Genomic DNA, 13,248 nt, shown 5'->3' on the forward strand with positions numbered 1-13,248 from the left:
AAGCGGTGGGGGTGGGGGCAGACACAGGTCAGTTCTTCCAAGAACTCTCTCCACCCTCCACCCCAAAGCTGACAGGACCAGGCTCAGAGTTTTGGCAGCTCAGCTGAGGATTGGGAGTGAGACGTCTCTCTCCCATCTGGCCAGCACCTCCCAGTTTCTCTGAGGGGTCTCTTACTGGCCCCCTCTGTTGGCTTTGGCTGGGAGAAGATTCAGCAGGAAGACGGTCCCTTGCTCCAAACATCATAAGGGAAGGGTTAGACTGTTCTGATGACCCTTGAGGGGCAGGGCTGGGGCTTGTGAGCAGAAGCCTCACGGAGACAAACCTTGCTCTATAAGAGAAGGAAGGCCCCCACTATTTTGAGCCTTGGGCTGCCTTGATAGGTAATGAGCCTCCCATCAATGCAGGTATGTAAGCAGAGGCTGCACAGACACTTGACAGAGATGCTAGCATGGAATAGATGGATGGAACTAGATGAATTTGAAGGTCTTGCCATACATGAGACAGTGTGACACGAGGCAAGCTCTTGGTTAAAGCTTAACCAAGATTTTTGATGCATGAGAATCTTCCTGAATGTGGCACCTCTCCTCCCCCTTATCCCCTCCCCTCCTGTCACTGTTAGAAGATACCTGGGGAAGAGGGCTCCCTCCATACCCCTTGTCTGTCTCAGGAGGGCTTCCTGGAAGAGGAATTAATCCAGCTGCAGGGTCTGGGGGAGAAGGTGTGAGTTTATGTGAGGTAGCAGCACCTGGCAGAGAAGTAAGAACAAGCTGGAGGTGGGGCCAAGTGGACGGTGGGGGCGGGATAGGCACATCCCTAGCTGGCAAGGGCCCGGACTCTGGATTGGAAGCCCAGGTTCTGTGACTTCCTGGCTGTGTGACGTACTTAGGTGACACACTTCCTCTGGGCCTCAGGTTTCCCATCTATGTAATGGGGATGACGTAGGCACCAACTTCACAGGTGTTGAAAGGATTAAATGACATATTGCAATGTGCCTGGTACATAGACAGTATCAGTAATGATGAGGATGATGAGAATGTGTAAACAGATGGAATTAAGCAGTATTCAGACTTCAGCTCATTCCAAAGCACTTGTCCAAGGAGCACAAGCATCTCTGCCCAAGCAGACTGCCGCCTGGGGTGATGAGTCCCCCGTCCTGGGAAGCATTCAAACCCTGTGGCTTGATGCCTGTGCAGGGAGGGGAGGCCTCCCAGGTGTGTGTGAGGGTGGCCAGCAGGTGTCAGCAGCACAGCAGGAGGAAGGAGGTCACCACCAACCTCCCCACAAGCTGTGGGGACAGCCGTGACACCTGAGTCAGGCGGCCTTGCTTCTGGCCCAGGCTGAGGCTTGTCCTGCAGGTCAGGCCAGGGTCCTGACACCCAGCCACCTGGGCAGGGGTGATGGGAAAAGGAGGGCTCCGAGGCTTCCCGTGAGGAACCCTGTGGCTGAACACACGGTGGACCTTAGGGGACTCTGGGCAGACTGGGGAGACCAGAACGGTGATGCTGGCACCCCAGGAGACGAAACTCTGAGTACAGCCCCCAGAAGGGTTACCCCGATGGCCAGAGATGGGGTCCGCTGATCCGGCCATCTGTTCTGATCTCCACAGTGGGGGCCGCCAGGGTCCATCACGCGCATCCCGTGTCGAGCCCTCCCTCAGCTCCACTGGGGGCCTCCCGGGGCCAGGAGACTGAGGAGGAGGAGACTGGGTCCAGGGAGGGGCAGGGACGCAGCCACATCCCCAAAGATGGCACATCTTCCTTCCTGACCTCCAGGACTGAAGCAGGGGCCCGCGATCGGGCTGCTCTGAGAGTGGGCAGGGAAGGGGAGCCCGATACATCCCCTGCAGCCCGCTCTGGTGCACAGAGCCCCCAGGTGGGCTGCTGGGGGCTGAGGGTGGGTGAGGGGTTCATTGCTTCACTGGCCCCACTGAGGCCTCCCCAGACGAGGAGGCAGCTGCCACCCCAGACTGAAGTAAGGGAGCCAGGCCCAGGTGTCACAGCCGTCAACCAGACTCAGAGGTGGCTGGGGTGCCCTCTGCCCAGCCCCCACCCCTCGGGAGGGTGTGCAGGTCACTCCTGGAGTGCCCCTCACCTCCCTCTGGGGAGGGTGTGCCAGGACAGGGCAGGGCAGGAGGGAAAGAGGTGGCTGAAGGTGGAGCAGAGGACCAGAGCGCCGACCCTCCCTGGCGGGGGGCCCCATTTGGAGCCAGAGGAAGCTGATGACCGGCCCCCCAGGGAACGCTCTGGCAGCTGGTGGGGAGAGTGAGCTGTCCAGCAGCGTCCCAGAGGGAGCCTGGGGCTTCAGGGTGGCTCCAGGGACACAGGCACGCTTCCCTGGCAAAACCAAACTAAAGCCAAAACAAATAAAACCTCCCCTAAAAGGAAAAGGTCTGAAATTCCACCATTAAAAATTCATTCCTTTAGCTTAACTCTTTGTCCTTATTAAAAATGCAAACCCATCAGAGCCTTACCTACCAGTAGGTTTGTCAAAGGAAAGAAAGGAGAGAATGCATAGCCTCCTGGAGAAGGAAAAACGTGCGGAGGCCAAAGGAGAGAGCAGGGGAGCGGGTTTCTCAGGATTTACTTCCCTGGCTACACAGCTTTGGGCAAGGGCCAGCTCTGAAGACACTTGCAGGGGAGGGAAGCCAAGCCTCCCTGTGCTGCTCCTGGGTTCAGGGAGTGAGACTGGACAGAAACAGACTCACAGCCCTCCAACCAAAGACACCATTCACGTGCGCGTGTCTGCACCTCCGTGGGCTCGAGTGCACACCTGCGCGTGTATGAGAAACAACATGTGCAGACATGCTCGCCCACCTGCCCCCGCCGCCACTCTCACCCTCCAGCTCCTGTGCGATATGGAATCCAGAACAGAGGAGATTCTGGGCCCTCAGGGGAAGGCGAGGGGGAAGCTGTCTCCACCATCCCCTCCCAACACCTCTCCAGGGGAGTTGCCCTGAGCTGCATCCCCCAGGAGTTGCTTTCTGATTTAGGGTCACTGCTTGTAGCCAGTGAATATTTTTGGAGAGTTTGCAGGAAGCTGCTGAAGGGCCCTTGTGACATCTGAGAGGCAGCACGATTAACCCATTAGCGAGGATTAGCTTCTCACCTTGACGTGTACCTGGGACCTCCCAGCCCACCTGCCCGGATCCACCTCGGCTTCAGCTGAGCAAGGGGACCTCCTTGGTGCATGAGGTCGTGATGCTGGGGGCCTCTTCCTTCCCTTCCCTTCCCTTCCCTTCCCTTTCCTTTCCTCTTTTCTAATTGTGGCAAAACATCCTTCCCTCCTTTTTAAGTAAGTTTAACTTTTATCAAAGTAATGCGTGGACATAATTTTAAAAATCAAATAATATCTCATGGCTGAAGAAGAAAGCTGCCCCTGCCCCACCCCCAGGCCTACTTTCACCTGCGTTGGCCATTTTCTTCTGCTCCTGTCTCATTTCTACACAATGTGCAGATACTACAAATTTGTGATTTTTCTATTTTAGGTTTTATCTGTTGATTTCTTACTGTAGATTAGAATTTTACTTCCCATTAAGATTTAACTACTCTATTCCCCCTCCCCCTCTTGCCTCTATACTTCTGTTACCATTTTTATTAAAGCAGCATCTCATGTTTACATGCCTGTCACAACATGTAAATATGATTGAATCTGAGTCATATAGTGTCTCAGGATTACATATTCTCTCCTAGAAAACTTTTTGTTTCCTGAAGTTAATCAAGTTGCCTCTTGAGCCTTTTGTTTGTTCCTTGAGATTTCTGTGCAACTGTCATCAATCTATGACAGACTCTCTGACCAGACTTTAACCTCCTCTCAGGGGAGTTCCCTGGCGTTACAAGGACCCAGCGATTTCACTGCCAGGGCCTGGATTCAGTCCCTGGTCAGGGAACTAAGATCCCACAAAGCCACGCAGCACAACAAAAAAACAGAAACAAAACAAACAAAAAAACACCTCTTCTCAAGGTGGTCATATCCCTCTGGTAATCTGACCACTCCTGCAGGGCTCTGCAGGCCTGCAGAACCTTGAGGTCCTGGGCCTCCCCTCTACTACCCTCCAACATTGGATTCCCTACTTGCCAGGTGCTGGGTCGCTCTCTTTCTTGGTTTTTATCCTCATTTTGGTGGAGGTCATCTTTTAAGAGCTTTCTGACTCAAGCTGCATGGGAATTAGATTTTTTGACCCCCTTGTGGCAGACTGCTGGCAGCCACCAAGATCCGCTTTCCCTCCTTCTACGTGCTAGAGGGGCTGCCGGGCAGGGCTGTGTTTCTCGCCTTCCTTCACAGTTGAGTGGCATGGAACAAGAGCTTGTCATTGGAATGCATGTGAAAGTGATGATTGCTTCTTCTGGCCTTGGCTTTGAGTCATTGGGCCTCCTTGTAACCCCTCTTCCTTGTTCTGCTTGTGGGAGCCTTGACCCTGCAGGCAGGGCCCTGTCCAAAGCCCAGATCTAGAAGCAAGACACTGCCAGCGCCCAGAGCCCAGCTGGGAAGGGGACGTGGTCTTGCCACTCCTCAGCTTTCAGCCCATCCTCCTCCATCAGGTGTATAAGTGCCTCGCTTCGGAGGCCCGCCGCCTTGTTCCTTGTTCCTGAATCCCTTGACTGCAGGCCCTCCCCAGAGTGGAGAAAGCTGGATGTTAGTTGGTTGCCACTTCTTTGTCTCTTTCCATCTCCCAAAGCTGTCTCTCCCCTACAGCCCTGTCTGTTTCATTCTCTCTGTCCTTGTGGCTCCCTCTTTTTGACCCCTTTGCCATCCCTTAGTGGGGATTGTGGACCTAGTGTTCACCCCACCGTGCGGACCAGCTGCGAGGGAATCTTTGATTCGTTTTTGTAAACTCCCTGAGACCCAGCACAATGCCTGGTACGTGGCAGGTGCCACGTGGATAAATGAATGAATGAAAGGCAGAGAGACATGACCCTCTCCCCTCAAAAACCTCGCAGCCTCATGGGGTTGAGGATGCAGGTTGGAGGGAGGGGAAAGCAGATAGACGAATCCCTGCATCAGATCTCAGAATGGGACAGATCCTACAGGCGGCCGTGCAGCCAACAGGCTGTGGGAATTCGGCGGCCACGGTGCTCACGCCACCCGTACCAGCAGGGAGGACAGAGAAGCGTGAGAGGAGGCTAGAGGAGGTGCCCGGTCAAGGCTATCTGGGCAGCCAAGCTCCAGGTGCAGGCAGGGGGGTGGGGAGGTCCGGTGCGAGGCAGACAGTCAGCCCCGCCCCACCACTCGGCCCCACCGCAGCCTGGGCGGAAGTGTGAGGATGTCTGTGCCCCAAGGAGCCTGGGTGCGCAGAGAGGATGGGGATGCCCTCCACATGAGAGGTGAGGGCCAGTGCCAGCGTGGGAGTGGAGGCGAGTGGAGGGGAAGATTGGGGCCCAGAAGCAGGTAGGGTCGTCAGATAAAATGCAGGAAGCCCAGGGACCTGCCAGGTCTAGCCCGGCCCCCAGCCCTGCTCCGGCCCCCCAGCCAGCAGGGCTGCCCTTCCTGTCATCGCCCTGGGGCCCCACTGCCGCTGCCACTGGGGCAGCTGAACCGGCTTCTCACATTTCAGGCCTAATTTTCTCTGGTTCCTCAGAAGGGCTGGAAAGGCCACCAGAGGAACAAAGGCCAGAGGGCCAGAGCTTTGGGGATGGGCTGGCCCAGGCCTACGAGGGCATCCTCCTGCCCCCGAACTTGGGGTCCAGGCTTCCGCCCTGGTCTTGCCCAGAGGGTGGCCAGCCAGGCTGAGATAGGGCAAGAGGTGAGGGAGAAGAAGCTTACGGGGCCCTGCGGGATCCTCGTGGCCGGGCCTCTGCTACATCTCGCCTGATGGCGGCTGTAGCCCCACATTGGGCCACCCAGAGCCTCAGGGCTTCTCAATCCAGGGCGAGCAGTCAGGAGCCAGAGCCTCAGTTTCCTTACCTGTGAAATTTGGGCATAATAATAGAACTCCCCTCACAGGGTGATCAGCAGATGAACCAAAGTTGATAAAAATTAGTGGTTTAAACAGTGCCTGGCACGTATGAAAGGCTTTATACGTGTCTGCTGACATTGCTATGCCAAATGTCATGATTTACACCCCTGTTCTTGCCACCAGGCCCCAGGCATCCCCCCCTGCCCTGCTGGGTCCTCCCAGGGCCCTCACTGACGGTTGCAGCCTCCAGGGCCTCCCTGGGACAGAGAAGGGGGCCTGGGGAGCGGCTCCCCAAAGAACAAACTCCCTGACCACCAAGTTCTCTGGGCCCTGCTGGTGTGGGGTTGGCCGCCCGGGGACAGGGTGGGGGCAGGCCAAGGATGGATGGCCGCTCCAGCCCCGTTTGCCCAGCTCAGCAGAAACCAGGGCTGGTGGTAATGGGCCGGCGGCCCCCAGCTGCAACCAACTTCATTTTCTGCCACAATTAAACGATCGCCGGCGTGTGCTCACGCTCACTTATTCAATTACATTTGCAGCCCTGAAGGACGCGCAGAGAAACAGCCATAAATAATGTGTCAGTCACGCCCCCCAGCCGTCACCCTTGCCCGTCACTCTTACGGGCCCAGCCCGCCTTTCCTGCAAGCCCCGGACCATCGCCCTGTGCATCCCAGTTCCCTGAGTAAATCCTCCCCCTCTCCCACCACCCACGTCTGCAAGCCTGTCCCTGGCCCGAGAGTGGGTGGATCTGGGCCCCCACCTGGCTCGACCCACCCAGCTGCAGGTCCCTGGGAGGCCACCCCCTCTGAGGCCTCTGGCTCCTCTTCCACTAAATGACAGAAAAAGTCTGTGTGAGGTATAAAGGGTGGCCCTGGCCAGGAGCCAAGGTCCTGGCTTCACAGTCAAAATGCAGCACCCCTTGAAGTGGGGACAGACGAAGGGTGCTCTCTCCACTGCCCCCCCCCCCCACTCCAGCCACTCTGAAGGCTTCTGGGAGCGCCAGGCTCTTCTAGGCCCCCTCCCTCCCCGCCGGGGATGCCCCTCCCCTTGCCGTCTCCTCCATTCATTCCTCTGCCCCGGAACTCCGATGCACCCTTCAAGCCCCGCTTGGATGCTTGAAGTGCACCCACCACGACAAGCCAGTTAACCTCTCCCTGCTTACACTCCCACAGCTCCTCATATGTGCCTCTGTGGTACCCACGAGTCCTGCGTTGGGGGGACAGCCTCAGATTCATCTACTGTGGGCCGCTGTCCCCACATACCCACGTCAGGCCGTGAGTCTGAATTCAGGGTTGGAAAGTGTGGCCACTGTGGTTCCCCGCCCCGAGTGAGACCCAGGAGGTCCAAGTCACATGAGGACTTGCTGGCATTTATAATAATAATAATAATAATAGCTGACATTTGGGGGGCCTTTTGTCAAACACCGTGCTAAACGTTTTTTACTTGTACTATGTCACTGAAACTTCACAACAACCCTAAGAAAATTACCCCCACTTCACAGATGAGAAAACTGTGGCTCAGTGAGGTTCAGATCCTTGTCCGAGGTCACATCACCAGGAGATGGCAGAGCTGGGACTTGAACCCAGGTGTGCCCACATCTCAGTCCGCACTGTTCACCAGCCCCCCATCCCGTGCAGCGCAGGCTGCGAGTTCAAGTCTGTCCCCTCCAGTGGCCGCTGTATAACTCTGGGCAAGTCCTTTCACCTCTTTGCAGCCTCGCTTTGTCTCTCCTCTCCTGTAAAATGAAAAGATTGTAGCCAGGAGCCTCTGAGGATCCCTCCAGCTCAGATGTTCTGAGATTTCATTTCTTTCTGTAAAGCATTGCTCCGACCAGCAGAACCAACAAAGTTGTGAAAACTAAAGGCACAAATGGTGGGTTCACCCCCTGCAGAGCTGCTCTGGGGCAGGCCCCCTCCCGGGTAACCCTTCCCTCAATGCCCAGAAGGCAGGTGGAAGCCTGTGCTCTCAAGGAGGGCAGCCCTCCACCAAAGTCTCCGGGCTTCAGGGCAGGGCAGGGTCCTCCCTCTGACGGCCTTCGATGTCAGCCACCAGGGAGGCCTCATGAAAGCTAAGGAGCAAAGGAGGCAGAGGCTGCGGTCCTGAGGCATAACTGCGTTCCCAGTGCCACCCGTTGGCTCTTGCTCGGATTAACAGGCCACAAGGCCTCCTGCGTGCTGCTAGAGAAGGTGTCCTCACCAAGCCCCAGCCAGATGTGAGCTGGGGACGTAACCAGCCCTGTGCCGCGTCCCCTGCCTGTGTCCCCGTGTGGGGACCCGATGACACCTCCCTCCTGCCACCTCCCCAGCCCAGACCTGGCCCCGGGGTTGGCTGGGGAAGTGGGGGGATCACCCCGGGTGTCCCTCTGCCCATGGGGGATGAGTTCCTGCACCATCAGTGAGTGACTGTGGGGCTGCCCGGTGAATAAGATAGCAGTTGTAGGCAGGGCGCCCCAGGTTCAAATCGCGGTTCTGCCACTTGCCTGCTGTGTGACATGAGGCCTCTCTGGGCCTCGGTTTCTCAGCGGTAAACTGCAGGCAATAAAGGCCCCAATCTCACGTTGGATGTGAGGGTCAAATGAGGCAACGTGTGCACGTGAAGAGCAGGTGCCCACCGACCGCTCACTGCCCCTGCTGAGTGGTGGCCGAGCTGGAGGCTCCCTCAGCACTCTCCCCTCCCCCTGACGTCCCCCCCGGGACTGGTCGGTGGCACCCCTGCGGCACCCTCGTCAAGGGAGCCCAGCCAACTGACAGAGGGTTTAACAACTGCCCCCCTGTGCGCAGTCTTCTCAGACTCCAGGGTTCCCTGGGGTGGGTGGAGGTGGAGGAAGGGGAGTGGCTGTTCGTGGCCTGGGGCCCTCCGCCCCAGGGGTCGTAGCTCATCAGCCATCTGGGAGCACAACAGAAGCCCGGGCATCCCCTGATGCAGATCCTGGGACGGGATCCAGGCTGCAAGTTCCCAGGTGGGGTCGGGGTCTCGGTCAGGCCGGCACAGACCCAACCCAGAGGGAGTCGCCAGCTGCCCAGCCTCCTCGGACTGTGAGAAGCCGCCAGTGACCTCTCTCAGCATGTGGTCCTCCCTGGGCCTTCTAGGGGGAGGTGGCAGCTGATGGAGAAAGTGGCCAAATCCCAGAGGGCTTGGGGTCGAGGGGGTGGGGCTCTGCACTTCTCAGGGAGAACTGGGGAGGCAGGTGAGAGAGATCCACATGTCAGCCAGCAAGAAAGCCGGGGGTGGGGGGTGCTCTGTGCCTGGGACCTCGCTCTGCGATGCCCTCTGTGAGGTCCCTCAGGGCCCACGTCTCTGGGCAGAATCCCAGACCCCTGCCCTCCCCAGAGCACCCGCTCCCAAAGGCCCGCTAATTAGGACATATCTGTGCAGCCCAGCTTGCTCCCCAGGGTCGACGTGCTCACATGCCCACACCTGGAAACACATCTAAACCCACCGGCCTGTGCACTCACACACATGCACACACACGCACATGCAGACACACGCACTGGTACTCACACTCGCACACACAGGCACACTCACTGGTACACACGCACACACAGGCATACATAGGCACATCCACTGGTGCTCACACTCACGTACACGCATGCACACAGTCACTGGTACTCACACTCACACACATGCATGCGCACACTCACTGGTACTCACACTCACACACGCGCATGCACAGAGTCACTGGTACTCACACACACGCATGCACACACTCACTGGTGCTCACACTCACACACACGCATACACAGAGTCACTGGTACTCACACACATACATACGCACACTCACTGGTGCTCACACTCACGCACACGCATGCACACACACTCACTGGTACACATGCACACACAGGCACACCCATTGGTACTCACATTAACGCACACACACGCAAACGCAGGCACACCCACGGGTACTCACAGTCACGCACACACATGCACACACAGGCACACCCATGGGTACTCACAGTCACACACACACACGCACACACAGGCACACCCACAGGTACTCACAGTCACGCACACACACGCGTGCGCGCACACTCACACTACACTCACATATGGCCTGAACACAGCAGAATGAGAACAAAAAGTGTCAGCAGAAACAGAAAAGGTAGCAAGAGAACGTGAGAGAAAAAAAGAAAAGCCACAGAAAGGAAAAGCCGAGACAGCCATGGTAATGACCGACAGGCAGGAAAAGCAGGGAGACAGAGAGACTGTGAAGCGGCTCACAGGACCGAGTGGGCTTCTGCTCCGCGCCCCGGCATCGTGGCCTGTAAAATGGGGCTCCTCGCACAGAGGGGGAGCAGTGGGTGGAGGAGGCGGTCTGCACACTTGCCTCGGAGGCCCCCACATGACCAGGGAGGAGGAAGGGAAGGAAGGGGAGGGCGGTGTGCCAAGCCGGGGTGCAACGGGGGGCAGCGCGAGGGAGGAGGGGCTTCGGCCTGAACCCTGGCAGGTCAGCAGCGTCCGCGGCAGCCAAGATGTTTACCCTGTGGGAAGGAGTGGTGACGTGTCCTGGAACACAGAGGGTTGTTGTTGTCTCCAGAGCAAGAAACCTGGGTCATGGGGGGAGCTGTAAGGAAGGATATCACAGGGACCAGGCCAAGGACCCCACGCCCGGGCCCAGGAGGAGAAGAGGAGATCCCCGAAGACTCATGACTCCACAGACCCCCAGCTGTGAAAGCCAGAGCATCAGGAGGCTGGGAGGGGAAGCCAGAGACCCAGAATGAGTTCATTCATTCATTCATTCATCAAACTCATACTGGGAGGCTGGTGCTGTGCTACATGCTGGGGACATAGTGTTAAACAAAATGAGCCAAGTCACTGTCCTCAAGAAAGGGAGACACACAGGAGCAAATAATCACACAAGTAAGAGTGCAACCCTATCTGGGATAAGTGCTTCTAAAGAAAGGTACTGGGTGGTGGACTGTGTCAGAGAGGTCAGGGAGGGCTTCTTGGTGGAGGTGATGCTTGAGCTGGCATCTGAAGGGTGAAGAGGAGTTAACCAGACACAGAGGTGAAGGAAGGGCATCCCAGGGGAAAGGGACAGCAGGTGCAAAGCCCTGTGTAAGGTGTGGCTGGACCTCAGAGGCGAGATGGGGTTGGGGAGCTGGGCCCTGGGAGGCATTTGGGCTTTATTCTTAGGACCGGGAGCCACTGAAGAGTATTAAGCAGGTAAGTGACATGACCCAAATTGTTCCACAACTGGAGAGAATGGCTTGTGGGAGCTTGAGGAGAAGGGAGGACAGCACAAGGAGCTACTGAAGCCATCGTGCGGGAGACAGCAGGGTGGTGGCCATGGAGATGGAGCGAAGGGGACCAGTTTGGAACATGAAATCCACAGGACGTGGAGCTGGATGACCTGCTGGGGAGGCGGCAGTGTGGGGATGGAGGGGGGTGGGTCCTAAGAGGTCAGTTGAGTCTGTGGGGGGACGGGTCAGGGAGGGACCAGCCTACCCCTTTGCCTTGAGGATGGGCCCCAAATAGTTGGAATACACTTATGAGCCCCAGGCATTTTCTGCCTCCAAATGGTGACCTCTAAGAGCTAGTCTGGAATGTCTGGTGCACAGAAAAGCCTGTCTGCTGGTCAGGGCTGACTTCCTGGAGGTGAGACAAGGGCCAGACCCAGTGTCACAGGGTCCAAGACATGGCATTGGGAAGAGGCGGAGCACCAGGCACCTTGCAGGCGAAGCCGAGCTTCCGGAAAATGACCATGGAGAGAGCTTGGCTACAGTCAGAAAACAGAAATAGAGCAGCCTATCCAATTGCATAACAAAGGACCAGATCATGGGTGCTTTTGTTGACTGCTGTGTGTCTCGGATCACATACTAGGGGCTCAAAAATGTAAAATAAATGCGTGAACGAGAAGTCAGTGTGGAATCCTGCTCTTTACAATAACAAAACGAAAACAGAAACCAGGTACTGGAATATGAACCGACCCTCCTGAGGCCCTGGGTTCACCCAACACCAGCCCCTCACTGGCCGTCTTGGTGGGGGAGGTCCCTTCCCCTCTTCCCCGCTAAGGGCCTCCTTCTCAGCCTGTGGCGGCTCTAAGGTTCCCAGAACTGGCATCTGAGTCCAGCCAGGAGGGAGATGGGAAGTGGGGGAGGGCTGAGGGGAAAGGAGGTCACGGCCAGGTAACCAGAGCCCGGAGCATAGCTGGGCAAGGAGGGGTCAAGCACGCCGGAGGCTTGAGAGGCAGCCTGACCACCTGCTTTCCCTGGTGAAATGCGACCCGCTGGCCTGGGCGGGGAACATCGCACAGGGTGCATGGGATCCTCACTCCCTTGAAACCAGGCCTCGGGCGCCCCCGGGGAAGCCCATCCCGTCCTGCGCTGTTGAGGGGAGGACCGTGGTGGGAACTGGAAGGGAGGTCGGCTGCTGGAAGGGCAGCTGGGCTGCTGGACGGGCGGACCCTGGCCTCTTCTTTTGCCAATAACACATCTACTGAGCAGTACGTGCTGTGCCAGGCCCTGAGTGGGTGCGGTGGGCACTGAGGGGACGGTGACCGAGGGCACCTCTGGGACGGGGATGGGGAGACCAGGTTCTAGTCCTCCCTCCTCTCTGGGCTCACCTGCTCTGTGAGTGAGCAGCGAGGGAGAGACTGCCCCGCGTGTGTGCTCCGTGGACACGTGGAAACGCGGGGAGGGGACAGGGAAAGCCACATGCCTCCCTCGGTGCTGCAGCAACAGGTCTGTGGGGTGGGGGAGGGGCTCCTTGTTAGACCAGGAGGGAGGGGAGGGGACCCTGGGAACAGAGTCACAGAGGGGTGGACGCCCAGGGTGGGGGGGGGAGTTGGCAGAAGGGGCCAGGCAGAGCCTCTGGCCCCAAGGCTGCTGCCGAGGCTCTGGGCATCTAGCGTCCACACGCACAGAAGCCCCGAAGGGACAGGCTGGGGTCAGGGCAAGTGGGCCGCCAAGCACCCAGAGGAACTGTGGCCACAAGTGCGGGATAGCTGGAGTCACCTGAAGGGCAGACTTCAGACCTTCCTGATCCTTGGTCCAGGGTCACTTAGCCCTGAAGCCTGTCCCTTGCTGAGTCTCTGCCCTTTGCCCCCCACCCCCACCTCGCACTCTCTCCAGACCTTGCCGAGCCTGCCTCCTCAGCATCTTAGGGACCTGCCCGCTCCCTTCTGCCTGACTGCCCGCTCTCCCCACCAGGCTGGGACTCACCTGGAGGACAGCACCTAGGGCCTCATCACCTGCCTACTCACCTGTGATCCACTCCTCCCCAGTCCGCTCTCCTCAAGGCACAGCGAGCCTTCTAAACACACACCAGAGCCCGCCCTGGCTGGCATAAAGCCCTTGAGTGCCTTGGGGGACGCTGAGGACAGAGGACTGTAAGGGCCGCTGCCTCACGTCTCTCCCCA

The sequence above is a fragment of the Hippopotamus amphibius genome, chromosome 11, assembly GCF_030028045.1.
Source record: "Hippopotamus amphibius kiboko isolate mHipAmp2 chromosome 11, mHipAmp2.hap2, whole genome shotgun sequence".
In the NCBI taxonomy this organism is placed as follows: domain Eukaryota; kingdom Metazoa; phylum Chordata; class Mammalia; order Artiodactyla; family Hippopotamidae; genus Hippopotamus; species Hippopotamus amphibius.